The sequence below is a fragment of the Leucopleurus acutus genome (genome assembly GCF_964270905.1).
Source record: "Leucopleurus acutus genome assembly, chromosome: 13".
NCBI lineage: Eukaryota > Metazoa > Chordata > Mammalia > Artiodactyla > Delphinidae > Leucopleurus > Leucopleurus acutus.
Window position 1 is genome coordinate 66,038,414 of NC_139155.1, and position 17,136 is coordinate 66,055,549.

Below are 17,136 nucleotides of genomic sequence, written 5' to 3' on the forward strand. Positions count from 1 at the left end.
TCCGGTCAGGATGTTCCTGGAAACCTCCAACAAGACAAAGGTTATTCTTGGTTCTGCACCTTTCTGTATCTATATGAACGAAGAGTGTTAGACCTTGACCTCGCATGTCAAGCCTGGGAGGCAGAGCCCTGACAAAGGGCTATTCTGCATATTTTAGGCTGCAGGTGGCATTCCTTTTCAAGATGCAGAGCCAGCCTGACTATGCTCAGGCCACACAGCACAGACCTTGGAGCGAAAGGACCAGATCCAGCATGGAACTGTGTTTGTTCTTATCTGTGACACCTGCTCCCTGTGTCCAGCTCTGTCAGGAGGGAGACAGAACTCCCTTCTCCAAACACCCGATCACTAGAGGAACGGATTTCTATTTCCCACTCGCACTGGACCCAGGAATTTCTGTCAGATGTCCCAGGTCTGAGTCGTGGGGAGTGGAGACAATGTGGACAATGTCCCTGAGGTGACAGGCCCTGTGACTCTGGGCTGGGACAGGAGCCTTGTGAGCAGGGGTTCCGCCTGGGTGGGAGTGTCAGGGGTGGTGACTGAGTGAGCGTCCGGGCTGGACAGCACAGGGTGCGAGGGTTGTGCCTCATGTCCCCTCGGGCCTGAAGCACAGCTCTGAGGCCGCCGTCCCAGAATAATTGTCCCAATCAGCCTCAGGCACCGTCTGGACCCCAGGGACTGTCCAGGGGGTGAGTGGCCGACAGGGAGCAGAGACTCGCCCTGGGATCCTGAGGGTCAGACTCATCCCAGCAGAGAAGGGGGTCGGGCATCCTGGCCATCCCTGACCCAGGACCTGGTTCTGTCACTGTCACTGTCACTGGTGTTCTCTGTGGAGGGACATCCTGACTCCTGGGGAGTCTGACTCTAAAGAAGGCTGGGTGAGCACAGACTGACCCCTGATTCCTGGAGGGACAGAGAAGCCTGGAACCTGCAGAATCCAGGACAGTGTGTGTGTGTGTGTGTGTGTGTGTGTGTGTGTGTGTGTGTGTGTGTGACAGAGGCTGTGCCCGTGTGTCCTCAGGAAGCCATTCCCTCAAAGTCCACCCTGAGCCCCAGTGGCCCCTGTCCCTCTTGTGGCTTCTCCACCCCTGAGGTTGCGTCTCCAAGCAAACCCCTCCCTGGGGTGGCTTCTCTGTACGAGCCTCCAGGCTCCGGGGCTGGGGCTGAGGAAGGAAGCCACATGGGCAGGAAGCCACGTCCCTGGAGCAGGATCTCCTTCAGATGGAAGGAGGAATCAGGGTGACACTTCTGTTAGCAACTCCACAGAACAGAAGCCCGGGTCACGTGGAGTGTAGACGCCTGTCCCCTGTCCTCCCTGCAGGACTGGGAAGGATGGAGCCCTGACACCACAGCTGTGGGTCTGCAGGCCCAGGAAGCACAGGGCAGGGGGGCCACAGCCCCATCTTCCTGCACCCTCACCAGAGCCAAGCCTCGCGGGCCCTGCTGGGTCCAGGTGTCTGCAGCTGGGGGACCAGGGGAGATTGTCTAGTTTGATTTCGGAAAAGAGAGGAGGATTCGGACTTCAGGGACCTGAGGAAAATGTTTCTGCAGTTGAGGTGCTTTCGGAGAATTCATGGAAACATCACCTGGGGCAGAAGAAAACACAGCCCGTCTTGAGAGATGGAGCCAGGGCTTCCTCTGCTAAATCCTCAGGACTCACCTCGTGTGGGGTCTCAGTTAATTCTGAAGGAAGAAATAATCCATAGCTTCCCCACGCAATTACTCAGAGGCTGGATGACCCCTGAGTTTTAGGAAAATGCAGCCCTGTTTACAGCACAGTAAAGAGGTTGAGGGGGGAGGAGGGAGCAGAAAGCAGAGCTCGTGTCAGTATTTGAGCTGTGGGGACATCCGTGCAGCCCGGGACTCACAATTTGTGGGATGAGATGAAGGAAATGAGGAGGGACGTGGCTGTGCTGGGAGCATTTCTGGGTCCAGACACAGCACCTACTCTGGTGAATTTACTCCAGACGCTGAAGGAGGGGCAGGTGGGCTCTGTGCGGGTTCCTGGGACACCTGCGCTGTCTCGGGTCACAGGCACGACCCTGTGTTTCTCCTCTCTCCATTCACAGAGATCTCAGTGCAGAGAAGCCTCCCTTGCAGATCCCTCCACAGAAGCTTCTCACTGAAAAGAGGCTCAGAGCCAAGGTCTGTGGGCCCAGGGGTTTTTGTCTCACTTCCTCGATGAGCAGAAGCCCTGCATTGGCCGAGGCCTCTTTGGATCCAGAGAAGCGGCTGGGGACCCTGGAGCCCTGGTGCTTATCAGAGCCTGACTTGAACCTCAGGAGGTACTGGGGAGAGCTCCCTGGCTTCTGCTGGTACCAGAATATGTGGTAGCCGCCAACAATGTACCCACTGCTCAGGGTGCAGGTGAGGCTGGCTGATGCTCCCAGAGATGCAGAGAGGGAGGGAGGCTGAGTCAGCACAGGCTGGGAGACGGAACCTGCAGACACAGACACAGGGGGGAGATGGGGCAGGAGCTGGAGGAAAGATTCCAGGAGTCTGAGCCACACGGGCTGATGCAGGCTGGGGACTGAGACCTGGTCCCCGCGGCCTGGCCCTCCCTGTGCAGTGAGAGAGGAACACGAGCAGGAGAGGAGTCCAGGCCATGGTGCTCACAGCCCCCCGGTCCCCACAGTGGGGCTGGGCTGCCCCAGGTCTCCTTTTCTCCCCCAGCCTCTGCCAGAGGAGGGGCTCCCGTGCAAATGGGTGTCCACCCAGGGCCCACCCAGCCCCTCCCTGAGCCCTGGTGCTGGAGCTCAGCTCACAGCCCAGACTCAGGGGGATGGAGGGCGGCTTCCCCCTTGGGACCCCCTGGGAGGAAGCACCTGCTGAGACCACGCAGGTCCCTGCTCAGGGGCCTCTGCCAGCCAGAGAGGACACACTGCTGAGTCCCCACCAGGGAGCACAGGCCCCGCCCCCAGACCCAGCTCCTGAAGCGAAAGGTCCTCCCTGAGCAGCTGTGCAGGGACCCCAGGGCAGTCCCATGGCGCCCCCTGCAGGTCACAGAGCACAACTTCGCGGTGACCTGAGGACCTGAGGGCTCAGCAGGTTCTGCAGCTCACCTGGTCCCTGTCTCCTTTCACACATCCAGGGTGGTTCCCAGTTCCTGGGATTCCCACACAGTGTACATTGATTTTTGTTTGTTGTGTGTGGTTTCTATAGTAGCCTCACAATCTTTAAATTATTTTTGCTGTAAATATGTGTCACTATCTAGTCATGTATATCTCTCTTCATTTTTGTTCATTTGTAAAATGTCCTAGACTATTCCTGGATTTAAATTTTTTCACACAAATATTAGAAAAAAGGTCTCATTTCTCCAAAATTCTGACAGGTATTTTTAAAAATAAATAGAAACTATTGATAAGCTAAATAAGCATAATTTTCAGATTTTTTCATTGCAATCCATCCTAAGCATCAATGGATCTGTTTCTACATGTATGCAAGTCTTGTTTTATCCCCTGTATGGAATGTTCATCTTTCCTGGAATGTCTGTACGTTTTCTTTGTCAGGAGGTTGTCGGAGTCCGTGTGGACTGAGTGGCTCCTGACAACGGTCTTGTGTGGGGGAGGTGAGGGGCATCCAAGCTGCGTCCAAGTCCTGGTTCCCGGGGGAGGGGCCTCTGTTGAGGCATCAGGGAGTCGCCTGCTGGGCTGGTGTTTTCCTGAAGTGGTGACAGGGAGAGTCGTGCTCAGAGGGGAGGCTCCAGAACAGCCCTGTGGAAAGTGTGAGCCTGAAGTTGCAGTGCCCCCAGGCAGATCCCAGAACACTCCTGCCTAGTGGTCCTCACATGGGAGGGGGCCTCATGTCGCCCATTCCCTGGTCTCTGAGAGCGATTCTATCCCTGAACAAGGGCTTTCTGCTGAGTCCAGGGGAACAAGCTGAGCGTGTGATTTCAGCACTGACTCATTTTAAAGGTTCTTAAGGTCAGCGATCCATGGGGAGGGCCTCAGAGCATCCTACAGAGCATGAAAAGGGACTCAGCATCAGGGGTCATTAGGGGAATGCAAACTACAATGACATATTGCTTCACCCAGACTAGAAGGGCTATAAAATAAAGTGAGAGATAATAACAGTTGCTGGTGAAGGCGGGGAGAAATTGGAACCCACATACATTGCTGGTAGAGATGCGAACCAGGGCAGCCGTGTTGGAAAACATCTGACAGTTCCTCAAATCTCAAAATGTACTGTTAGCGTAGTTACCATAGGACTCAGCTATGCCACTCCTAGGTATCTACCCAAGAGAAGTGGAAACATACTTCCACCAAAAACAAAACACCTAACTACTTGTACACAAATATTTCTGGCAGCATTTTGCATAATAGCCAAGAGAAGAAAAAAACAACTCAAATGTCCCTGAAGGGTAAACAAACGGTGGTCAGCTCATACAATGGAGTATTATTTGGCAATAAAAAACGGATATTGACTCACACGGTTGGAACTTCAAAATGTTATGCAAAAGAATTAACTGAACTAAGACAGTCACAAAGGACACCTATTTTCTGGTTCCATCTATATGAAATGTCCAGAATAGGCAAATCTGTAAAGACAGAAAGTGGAGCAGTGGTTCCCTAGGACTGAGCAGAGGTGTGATGAGGTGTGATCACGAATGGGTGGGGACGTTCTCTGAGGAATGTGGGCAGGTTCTAAAATTAGAATATGGTGATCCGGAACTTCCTTGGTGGTCCAGTGGTTAGGACTTTGAGCTTCCACTGCAGGGGGTACGGGTTCAGTCCCTGCTTTGGGAACTAAGATCCTGCGTGCCGCGCTGCAAGGCCAAAAAAAAGAATATAGAATATAGTGATAGTTACACAACTCTGTGAATATGCTAAACACCCTTGTACTGTGCACATTAAACCAGTGAACCTGTTGGCATGCACAGTATATCTCAATGGAACTATGATGAAAACAGTGAGACGGAGCCTGTGTCACTGACCCTTTAAAGTGGGTGGGTGCTGGACAGTCAGACCCTCACGCTGTAAGATGGGCCACGGTCACCTCCTTATTTGTCACAGGCAGTCACGGGGGTGATCACGGGGGGAGGGGGTGGGTTTTTGTCTCAGTTCCCGGTGGGTCAGATGCGCTGTGTTACCACTGATGCTGTCATCCCACGTTGAACAGTAATAATCAGCCTTGTCCTCAGGCTGGAGCCTGGAGATGGTCAGAGAGGCCGTGTTGACAGACGTGGAGCCAGAGCACAGGTCTGGGATCCCTGAGGGTAGAGAACCTGCGAGCATCGCCGTTTTGGGGGCCCCGTGAAAAATCTGTTGGTACCAGTTCACGATATTAGCTCCAACGTTGTTGCCATTTCCGGTGCAGGAGTGGGTGACCGTCTGTCCCACAGAACCTGACATGGAGCCTTCCTGCGTCAGCCTGGACTGCGCCCAGGACCCTGGAACAGAGGAGGGGACACACAGAGAAGTGAGTCTGGGCCATTGTCCACAGCATGTTCTCCACAAGAAGGAATAAAGCGGCCCAGGTGTCCCCGAATCCCTTTTCCGGCTTCCACCGCCTCTCACCTGTGCAGTGAGCGAGGAGGCCGAGGAGGAGAAGGGTCCAGGCCATGGTGGAGACACCCCAGCTCTGCTTCTGAGCCCACAGAGGACCTGCACAGAATCTCTCTTACCTTGTCCCTCATGGGAGAGCAGAGGACCCCTCCATGCAAATGACCCCTCCCCTGGGGACAATGGGCCGAAATTGGGTGAGACCTGAGCATGGAGTGGGGCTGGGGAGCCTCCCCTGGGCCCTGCATGGTCACAGCGGCTAGACCAGTGAGCATAGAGCAGAGGGCACAAGGCAGGGCTCCAGGGCCTGGATTCCCAGCTGAGAGTCCCCCCACAGACCCTCAGGGACAGGTGCACAGCGTCCCCTGCGGTCCACACCCAGGCTCCCTTAGGATTGGGATGGACATTCCCGAGCTGAGCCCAGCGGGTGAGACCACCTTTAGACCCGCCTCACACACCCCGGTTTCCACCCAAACTAACCTGGATTCTGGCCACCACCTTCTCCTCCCAGGATGAGACCCACAAACCCACCTCCCTGACTTGTGCGTTTTATCCCCATTGCAGCTGGAGAGTTAGTGTAGAAAGGCCAACGGGAGCGTGTCACCCCCACCTTACAGTCCAACAATGACCCTACGTCCCCTGAGGCCACTACAGTGGTCTGGTCTCTACCTGCCTCTCCTGCTCTCCGGCCACTTTCCAAAGAGCTCCTCCTAGGAGCCTTCCCTACCCCCAACAACCCACAGCACAGGCTAAAAGCAACTGTTCTCAGTTACTTGAATGGCCAATATCTCCTTCTTTGAATTCTTACCTCTTACACTCCCTCCCCCCTACTCGTACCATCTCATCGGTCTCAGTCTTTTCGGATTTTGAAAATCCCAAATGAGATGCAGCTCCTATTGATTAGACCTCTTTAGACCAACTCCCCGCCCCTCCCCCGCCTCACTCTTTAGTTTTTCACCTCCTCCGGGGCTGGAAACCAAGAGCAGGGTTAGAGCTGTAAATACACAGTTGACATAATTTTGGTCTGGGTTTTAATTACAAGGAGATGTGTAATTCCTTCAGATAAAAATCCAGTTCTATGGAGCGTTCCCACATATTCCTCCTACTCCCTCCACATTTCCACCATTTTAACATCTTGCATTGGTTTCAGGCAACTGGTAAAACTGCATAAACCAATACTGATACATTATTATCAACTAAACTCCATTGGAGTTCGCTCTTGGTGTCACACAGTTTTATGGGTTTTACCAAGTGCATAATGTCACCTAACCACTATCCCATTAACATACAGAATATTTTCGCTGCCCTAAACATCTCTTTTGCTCCACCTGTTCAGCCTTTTCCTATCCCCGAACTCCTGGCAACTCTAGATCATTTTACTGTCTCTAGACAGTAAATGTGCCTTTTCCATGGTATCATAGTGTTGGAATCACACAGTAACTGTATTTTATTTTTTACAGATTTGGCGTCTTTCACTTAGTGTATCGCCCTTTCTTTTTGTGGCCCAATAGCTCATTTATTTTTAATCACTGAATAATGTCCCATTGGGTGGATGTACCACAGTTTATTTATCCCTTCAGCTATTGGAGGCCATTTTGCTTGATTCCAGATTGTAACAACTATGAATAAAGCTGCTGTAAACATTTGTGTGCAGCTTCTTGCGTGGACACACCTTTTCAACTCATGTAGATAAACACCTAATTCAACTGCTGGATCGTACGGTGAGAGTATGCTTAGCTTTCTAAAAAATCTCGTCTGTCTTCCATAGTTGGCCAATACCATTTTCCATGACTACCAGAAATGAATGAGAGTTACTAAATGACTAGTTTAGCTCTATTACTGGTTTAGTCCATGTGCTATACAGGGTCTCTCCACTCTGCCAGGTTAAAACTCAGGCATCCTACACATTTTTAAATAAAATTCCTAAGGTCTATTCTAGTTACTCACTTGGCTTCCATAATCCATCTAATCTACCACATCTCTGCTCTTTTCTCAGACCTGGACAGTGGCTCTCTGATGGTGCAAAGTTTTCATTCAGGAAATTCTCATCGTGCATAAGCACCTGCAGAGATGAGCATAATAGCTCTCCCCACAGAGCACTAGCCCAATTCAGTTTTCATTATATTGGCATCTTTCTCATGTCCTATAAAGATGATCGTGTAAGTTGAACTATAACTTACTAATTGTAACTTGTAATATGTCACCTACCTTATCATTCTCAGCAGATAAATTATTCCACCATCCAGAAGTGAAATTTCTGGAAAAGCATTTTGAAGATCTATTACACATGTTCAATTATAATACGGTAAATAACTCATCCCTGTTTACCCTGGATGTTCCTGGTTTCACCACTGGAAGTCCCATGTTCCAGGACACCCTTCGGTCCTGAGTAATGAGGGTAGATCTTCCCTCTAAGTTAAACTTAGAGTTTTTGAATTTGATAAACAGTTATTATGTTTGAAAAGATTTTCCGTATACAAGATGATAATCAATAATTATTCATACAAAATATAAATTTTAAAATACAATAAATTTTTATTAGGACTTACATTCCAGAAGGTACAGTAACCCCTGTGTGGTGTCAGTTACTGACATTGATCACTTACCCATCCCTCCTTCTGACATCGGAGGGCTCTGCACTGTCACCTCGGCTTACACCCACCTAAGCACCTTCTCAAGGGAAAACATGTATAAATAAGCAATAATATAAATAATAGAAGTGCTTGTATAACCCACCTACTCACTTCTGACATTCTTACTCAGTGTTTTCCTGTAAGAAAATATTTTATCCCTTGTTCAAATTTTCCTTTATGTTCCTTGCTGAATTTTTATTTGTTTTCCTGCATATATGGTCAAAGTTTCTACTTTTTTTTTTAATACTGGGACTGGAACAACATACATTTTGAAGTACTTTTAAATTTATATAATTTTAAAATTATATAGTATTTTTATTAATTGAGAATTTGAAAATGTTTATATTCATTCCAATGAATTTTTGGTACAATCTCTAGGCTTCTGTGTAAATTGATTCTTTGTTTTAAAATATGTTCATATTTTTTTACTTCTAGTATTGATTTGATGCAAATCCCAGGTTAAAATCTTTCACAGGAGAGGCCAGCAGCCATCATGTGTGGTCAGATTAAAATGGAAACAATTCTAGCATTTCGCCTGGAGGAACAATGCTCTTCTCCAGTTTAAAGATACATAATCACTAAGCCATTAAGGAAGTTTCCTGTATTTCTTCATTTCTATATTTATTTTTATAAAGGCAGAAATGGTGATAGAATTTAAGTGGCAGGTTCTAAAGCATTTATTGAAAATGGAAAGTGTGTTTTTCTATTCAAATCTTATGCATTGAGAAAGGAGCCCCAAAAAAGGTGGGTTTTGAAACAAATTCATTCATTTTGCCCTCATGACTGATCCTCCCTTTTATTTCTCTTTGATTTATTATAAAGCTTAACGTTTACTGATTCTCATGTTTGATTCCCAACTCCTGCTATACAGCCTTCATCTTCCATTTCTAGAATCTTCCCGGGAACTGAAAGCCCTGAGGCCAGTGCCTTGGTTAAATGATAAGAAAATGGGGACTGTTGTCTCCTTTTTGCCCTCATGAGCTGTAGCATAGTTCTCCTGATCTAGTTAAAGAACCACACATCTGCAGTCCTGGCAGCCCAGAGATCAGGGACACACGGTACTAAGGACGTGGATCCGCAGCCATCACAGTCCCCTCCTTTCCCTCCAGCCGACTCTCAGAGTAGCCTCACCCCTGGTTTCCTGTGTCTGCAGGAGGGCCAGTCTTCACGAGGAAGCCTGGCATCTAAGGGCGGGGAGCTTACAAGGAACATGTTAACCCAGAGGTGAGGGTCAGGCCCAGGAGACCAGAATAGTTGGTGAAGGCTTGTGGCTTCAGGAGGACAGGAAGAGGGCCACCAGGAAGGGTTTGAGTACAGATAAGAAAAAGTAGTTATAGCTTTGGGTTCTTAACAGATGAAGACCAGGTACTGGTTGAATGGATGACCTATGGTCTATTCCAGTAGTTTTTAACTCCTGTGCTGGGCACGGCCAGTGTCAGCCTCCCTCTGGCCCTTCTATCAATTGCCCTAAAGGATTCTGTGTCCTGAAGATAAAGTTTCTGCCTGTGGAGCAGTGATGAGGGTGAGAAATGGTCCAGCCACCCTCAAAGCCACAAGTCCTTGAAAAGTCTTCAGGTCCTCAGGTGGTGGTGGCATAGTTAGGAGCAAGGTCACCCTTGACGTAATGTTACACACAGGCAGCCAACGTTTATAGCCTGACGGTGGGAGGACAGGGCATGGCTGAATCTCCAGTCCTCCAGGGTCTGGAACTCTGTGTCAAGATCATCCCATGTCTGGTCCTAATGACCAGCTTTTTTGTAGGACAGGGTCTAAGGGACCCTCAGGAACCATCCATTGGCCAACCTGAAGCCAGAGTTTCCGTCTCAGATGGCACTGAGTCAAGATCTCCCCAGTCCACATGTTCAGGACCCTTGCCTTGATGCTTTTCTTGCCAGGCCATAGCAAGCTTTTCTTGTTCATTTATATGTTGCTGATTTTCTGCTATAAATGAACTTGTTTTTGAGATCTCACTCCAACATCATGGATGGATGTGTCCGCAGAGCCTAGAAAGAAACAGAAACCTAAAAGATACAAAAAATAGGGAGAGGTGAGATTTGGGGTCCCTGCTCACTTTGTCCACAGCCCAACCCACTTGAGGATGGATGGATAGATAGATAGATAGAGTTGCATCCCATTGGTTCTGTCTCTCAAGAGAACCATAAATCACACACAGCCCTTTACCCAAATCTCTGTCCTACTCTGCTTTTTCTGGCCCTTTGCAGGGTTCTATTCTGTGGAGCAATCTGTGATAAATGGTGGCCCAAGGGAAGCCTGTACTCTGTTCCCACAAAGACCTTGAGAGGTCACAGTCACAAGGAAGTGAAGGTCAGGGCACAAGATTTCCCCCTGTGCATAATTGCCCACTCCACATAGCCCCACAAGACCAGGCTATCAGCACTCCGTTTGTTGCAGGGCATCTTCACACTCTTTCTGGGACAAGCCAGTGCAGCTGTTGAGAAAATCTATAATTTGGAGGGGGGTGGTTCTTTGGATTTTCTAATCAGGATTCACCATTGTAGGTTCCATTTCTAAGCCTTGGAAATACTGCCGGGAACCCTGAAATCACACTGGTGCCCTCTTCTCTTTAGAACTTCTGGGTCATAATTCTCATCAGCAGGTTGCAGTTCCCACAGTCGTTCTTGGGGGTGAGAAACCCGTCACGCCAGGTGCACACTGCAGGTGAAGCACAGGGAACACCCAGCAGCACCCACCCCAACCTGCTGCACCCACACTCTGCCGCCCTCTCCCACCTGGTCTGGGACTCTTTTCTTGAGTCCAAAGTGTCTGTATGATTGGGAGGTGTCTCTTCCAGGCTCTCTGGATAGTGGAGCCAGGGCTGGCTCAAGTTAAGAGCACTGTTCAGTGGACATTTGAGGTCATGAAGGGAAGACAGCACTGACCATTCTTGTCACTACTCTTGTACCCCATCCCATGCACTCTACCCACCAGGTTGATCAGGTGGGTAATTTGTGTCCACGCTACAGACAATGACACTGATACACTGGGAAATTCAGAAGCAGGTCCATGATGCATGTCTAGTATTTGAAAGATCCAGGTTTTCAATCTAGATTTTTCCAAGTGAAAAACAAGTTCTCTTTAAATTCCCTCTCTTGATGGGTGAGTCTTGAGAATGGGGAGCAGGGGAGGAGCGGGAGTCTGGGAATAGGAAGAGAACATTCTGGGAGCATCCGGTCCTAGACTAGGCTGAATTAGTGGCGAAGGTGATCACAGCAGCTGGTCTGGGTCGCACACTGCAATGAGTTCATATCTGTGACTTCATTTAATCCTCTCCCAACCCTATGAAGCAGACAATGTCCTGATCTCCCTTTCACAGGTGAGGACTCAAAGATTAAGGCCTTTTTGGAGCTAGGAAGTGAACCGGGGGAATCAAGGGGATAGGACCTGTGGGCCAAGGTCTCTTCTGACCCTGATGTGGCCACAACCTGAGGGTCTCTGGCCCAGGACTGAGGGATGTCTGAGAGGTCCTGTCTGTGCAGTTCTGAGGGCCCACCCGATGCTGGGGGAGGTGGAAGAAACTTCCAGGCTTCCTTTGTGAGCAGAGCAGAGCAGTGGGGAGATTTTTATCTCACTTCCCCATGGGTCTGGAGCACTGTGAAAGCCTTTGAGTTGCCGTGATATGTAGCACAGTAATAGTCGGCCTCGTCCTCAGGCTGGAGTCCAGAGATGAGCAAAATCCCAGCATTAGTTGATGCATCATTGGATCCAGTGAATCTGCTGGGGACTCCGGAGCCCTGGTGCTTGTCTGAATCTGAGTGGAAAGTAAGAAGATACCTGGGAGGGTTCCCCGGCTTCTGCTGGTACCAACATATCCAGAAATTACCAACATTGCAGCCACTGCTCAGGGTGCAGGTGAGTCTGGCTGATGCTCCCAGATTTGAGGAGAGGGAGGATGGCTGAGTCAGCACAGGCTGGGCGAGGGCACCTGCAAACATAGACACATATGGGTGCTGGGGCAGGGACCAGAGTTGAGTTGCCTGAGATTCTGAGCCAGAGAGGCTAACACAGACTGTGGGGCTGTTCTGTGTCTCTGAGGAATGTCCCCACCTGTGCAGTGAGACAGGAGCATCAGGAGGAGAGGAGTCCAGGCCATGGTGAATGCAGCCCTCCTGAGACACCTGAACTGGATCTGGGCTGCCCAGACATCTCTTATCTCTTTCAGTGGCCTCAGGGAGGAGGGGCTATTCATGTAAATTTGTTTCCCATACTGGAGACCTCTGTTCCACCCTGAGGACCAGCTGAGGTCTGCACTTGGTTCTTTAGACAGAGGGGCTGATGGGTGAGACTCAGAGCCTGCCCCATGGGAGTGACTAGGGAGGAAGCAGCTGCTGGGACCTGACACAGACCATTGAGCAGGAGACCCTGCCCAGCCCAGAGAGGACACAGCAGCTGAGTCTCCACCAGCAAACACAGCCCCAGCCCTGGAGAGTGTGATTACACAGCAGAGGGCACCCACTGTGCAGACCTGGGGAAATCCCACAGCGCCCCCTACTGCGCAATGAACTCGAACTTCAGTTTCTCCGTGGAAATTATGTTAATGGCGTTGGTCTGAAAGCCTGGTCACTGTCTTTCCAGAAATATCTGTGGACCACACCCTGTAGTGTCCATTGATAATTGATATTACGAAACATCCTTCTCAACTGAGTTCTTTCTAGATCTTAAGGTGGAAGAAATATGACCACCATACCACGTGACGAAGGCTGCAGCGAGGTGGGAAAGCAGATGGATTTGGGAACAAAGACTTGAGCAGCCCATTCAAGAGGGCAACAGGAAGGAGGTGACTGGTCATCTGGGTCGGAATGGACTGGAGAGTAGTGGTCTTGTTTGTGGAGCAACAAAGCAAGCAACACTTCTAGAGAGGGCAGGGTTCTCAGAAGGTGTAGCAGCGTGTTCAAATATTCAGAGACACCAAATAGTGTAGGGTATTGGGAAATGGCAAAACGTCTCATATTTCTGGGTCTGGCATTTTTTGGATGCTTTTGTTGTCAGGCCACAGCATGTTTCAGAAAGTTCTTCCTAACATTCTTACACCATGGATGGGTGAGTCAGCACAGTCTGGACAAAGGACCCTAAAAGATCAGCATAATGGATACTTCTCACTTAGAAAAATGCTTCCATCCATTCCAGAAATACTTATGAAAAGAGTGGAACAAGCCAGTAGTGTGCCAGATGTGAGGGAGATGAAAGAAGGCCGCTGTGGCTGAGACAAGAGACAGAGAGAACAGAGAGGTGAAGATGTTCCCAGGGGCAACACCAGCCTTTGTCAACAGAAGATACGAATGTTCTTCATCAGTTCACTTCGTGAGGCCCCCAGATATTCACGAGGTGAAACTCACCATTGTCTTTGTGGTAAGATTGCCAACACCAGAGGCTTTCTCTTCCTTCCTCTTCCTTTGCTCTCCTGGCTTGAAGAGGGTCTTCAATGCCATATTGGCTGATGAGCTCTAAAGTGTTGTTTTTTCCTCCTATTATGGACATATTCCACCAAAATCCAGGACTTGACTCTCTCCTGATTAGTTAGACAAAAAGATGAGAGTCTCTTCTAAAATCTAGTTTGGGAAGTTCACTTCACTCCCTAGCTCTACTGAATTCGGACCTGCTATATATATATTTTTTTCATCTTTACCATTGGGTGACCCCTCTTGTTAAAGCAACATCTCTATCTTTTAGTTAAGGGGCAGAAATGTACACAGAGGCTTCTTATTATTCAAAGGAATACATAAGGTGAGTGTCTACATAAATCTTTACGTCTGATAAAGGTGGGGGAGTGAAAAATAAAGACAATAAAGAGGGTCAGGTACCTTGTTTTAAGGAATTCAATACTGAAATATCAAAGTGTGGAAGAGGGCCATGTCCTTCGACTATTTTATAGTCAAAGATTTACCCAAAGGGGCTTCCCTGGTGGCACAGTGGTTGAGAGTCCACCTGCCGATGCAGGGGACACGGGTTTATGCCCCGGTCCGGGAAGATCCCACATGCCGCGGAGCAGCTAGGCCCATGAGCCATGGCCGCTGAGCCTGCGCGTCCGGAGCCTGTGCTCCGCAACGGGAGAGGCCACAACAGTGAGAGGCCTGCGTACTGAAAAAAAAAAAAAAAAAAGATTTACTCAAAGAAGATTGACAAGGCATAATGGTTGTGCATAATTCATATGGGACATTTATAATGAAGCCATGGGTTATAAGGAAAAGCCATTAGGCAATCCATTGACATCATATGCAGCGAGGGAGTCCAGTGTGGTCTCATCACATTTCACTAACAGTAGACATTAAGGCTTAACCCCACCAATGCCTACACCCTCTCCACATCACCATGTCCATCTCGTAATGTATTTATTATCTATTTCCTCACATCAGATTTCTCCAAAATTAGAAGCTATGAACAAAAACATGTATGATTCCACAGTTTCTGTCAATCAGGGAGTTGGCAACAGCCTGGAAGGGTGTTTCTGGTTCAAGTTTGTTCATTAGGTTACAGTCAAGATTTTGACCAGGTGATGGTCATAGAAAGGCTTGACTGGGGCTGGTGGACCAGCTTCCAGTTTGGTTGAGTCACAAGGCTGGTTGCACAAGGTCTCAGTCCCTTGACACATGAACCTCCCCATAGGGCTCCTTGAGAGTCTTCACATCATGGCAACTGCCTTCCCCGGAGTGAGTGAATTAGACAGCACAATGGAAGTCCTTTATGATGTAGCATCGAAAGTCATACATGGTCATTTCCTCAATATTCCATTAGTTTCACAGGTCATCTCTAATCAGTATGTACAAGGGCAAGAATACCAGGAGTCAGTGACCATTAAGAGCATCTTGGAGATCGGCTACCAACACCAGATCAGTCCACACGAGACACAAATCTGGGATCTTAAAGGCCCCACATTGACACAGAGTGGAGCAAACCCTAAAGGCCAGCAGGAGCATTAGAAATCCCACCTGTCTCCCATAGGATACTTGCCAGGATGGTCGGGAGACTTTTCAGTCTGCATATCCAGATCTCTCTTTTACTCTTTTTATTATCATCACTCCCTGGTTAAAATTCATGCACATAAAAAACGATACCCGGGCTTCCCTGGTGGCGCAGTGGTTGAGAGTCCACCTGCCAATGCAGGGGACACGGGTTCGTGCCCTGGTCCGGAAAGATCCCACATGCCGCAAAGTGGCTGGGCCCGTGAGCCATGGCCGCTGAGTCTGTGCGTCCGGAGCCTGTGCTCCGCAACGGGAGAGGCCACAACAGTGAGAGGCCCGCGTACCGCAAAAAAAAAAAAAAAAAAAAGATACCCTAGAGTTGTATCCAAAAGAACCATGCCTCACAGCACACAGAAGAGTTTTCACAAGAATACTTTTTACTAAATGGGCTGCCTTTATCCCTGAGTGACAAGTGAATTGTTCAAGTCAGCACTGTCCAGTAGAACTTCCTGCCATGGTAGAAATGTTCTATACCTGCACTCTCAAAAATGGTAGCCATGAGGCACACGCAGCCATTGAGCAGTTGAAGTGCAGCAAGTGTGATTGAGAAATAGAATTTAAAATTTTACTTAATTTTAATTAACGTAAATTGAAATATAAATACCCACATTCTGCTAGTGGAGACTATATGTACTGAATAGTGGAAGTCCAAGGACCAAAATTTGAAGAGAACCGAATAGAACCAGAGCCAAACTTTGAACCTAAACACTCTGGTAAAAGAAAGGACTTTTTTTTTTTTCTTTTGCGGTACACGGGCCTCTCACTGCTGTGGCCTCTCCCGTTGCGGAGCACAGGCTCCGGACACGCAGGCTCAGCGGCCATGGCTCACGGGCCCAGCCGCTCCAGCGGGCCCAGCCGCTCCGCGGCATGTGGGATCCTCCCGGACCAGGGCACGAGCCCGCGTCCCCTGCATCGGCAGGTGGACTCTCAACCACTGCGCCACCAGGGAAGCCCAAAGAAAGGACATTTTAATACACCCATCTTTGCTGCTGTCCTGGTCTGTTTTCTCATACCCATCTGAAAATGTAAACTGTTAGAGTACCGGACCTTTTCATGTCTTCATCTTTGTATCCCATGCTTGAAAAATGCTCCCTGTGGGAATAAATGAAGAGAGATTTTCATGTGCTTTGTATAAAGTTTTAAAATATTAACCACACACCTAATCTGGCCAAAAAATCACACTCCAGTTGGAAGGAGATTCCATATGACTGGGTCATAGGTTCTCTGATCTCATGATGCTTAGAATGTTATTCATCCATCAAAACAATCATTTGAATTATGTGTTATTGTTTTGCCTAAGTTGGGAAAACAGAAGCATAGGGCGATGATACATCCGTACACCCAGCTGATGGTATAAACAGGATTCAAAGCCAAAGCCTTCCTAATAGCTGAGATCATGCTCTTTTAAAACCTGTAGTTCTCAAACTGGGGTGATTTTGCCCTCCTATGGGACATTTGAAAATGGCTGGAGGTTTTTTGTGTGTCACAATATGGAGAGTAGGTTGTTATTCGCATCTGATGTGTGGGGCCCAAGGATGCTTCTAAATGTCCTCGATACACAGAACAGCCCCTCCACAAGGAATACTGAGGTTCAGAAACCCTGATTTGAACTAAAGCTCCTCCATGCAGTGATTGCAAAGGATTATGAGATCATCTATCAAGACATGAGAGGAAAAAATTATAGTTTGGAAAGAAAAGAGAGGAACTCATGAAAATTCCAGCTTGAGCTTTCAAGAAGAGCACAGGGAAAAACTCAGCCCTCCCTGGTGGGGATGGGTCAAGGGCAGACCCAGGACAGGGAGGCTCTAGGGAATTTTGATCTCACTTCTCCATGGGTCTGGAGCGCTGTGTCCTTGTTGCTGTCATAACCGGACTGACAGTAGTAGTTGGCCTTGTCCTCAAGCTGCAGCCCAGAGATGGTCAGGTAGGCAGCACTGGAGGAAGTGTCAATGGAGCCAGAGAAACGATTGGGAACTCCGGAGGGTCTTTGGTCATCCTTGTAGATTACAGTGGTGGGGGCACTGCCCA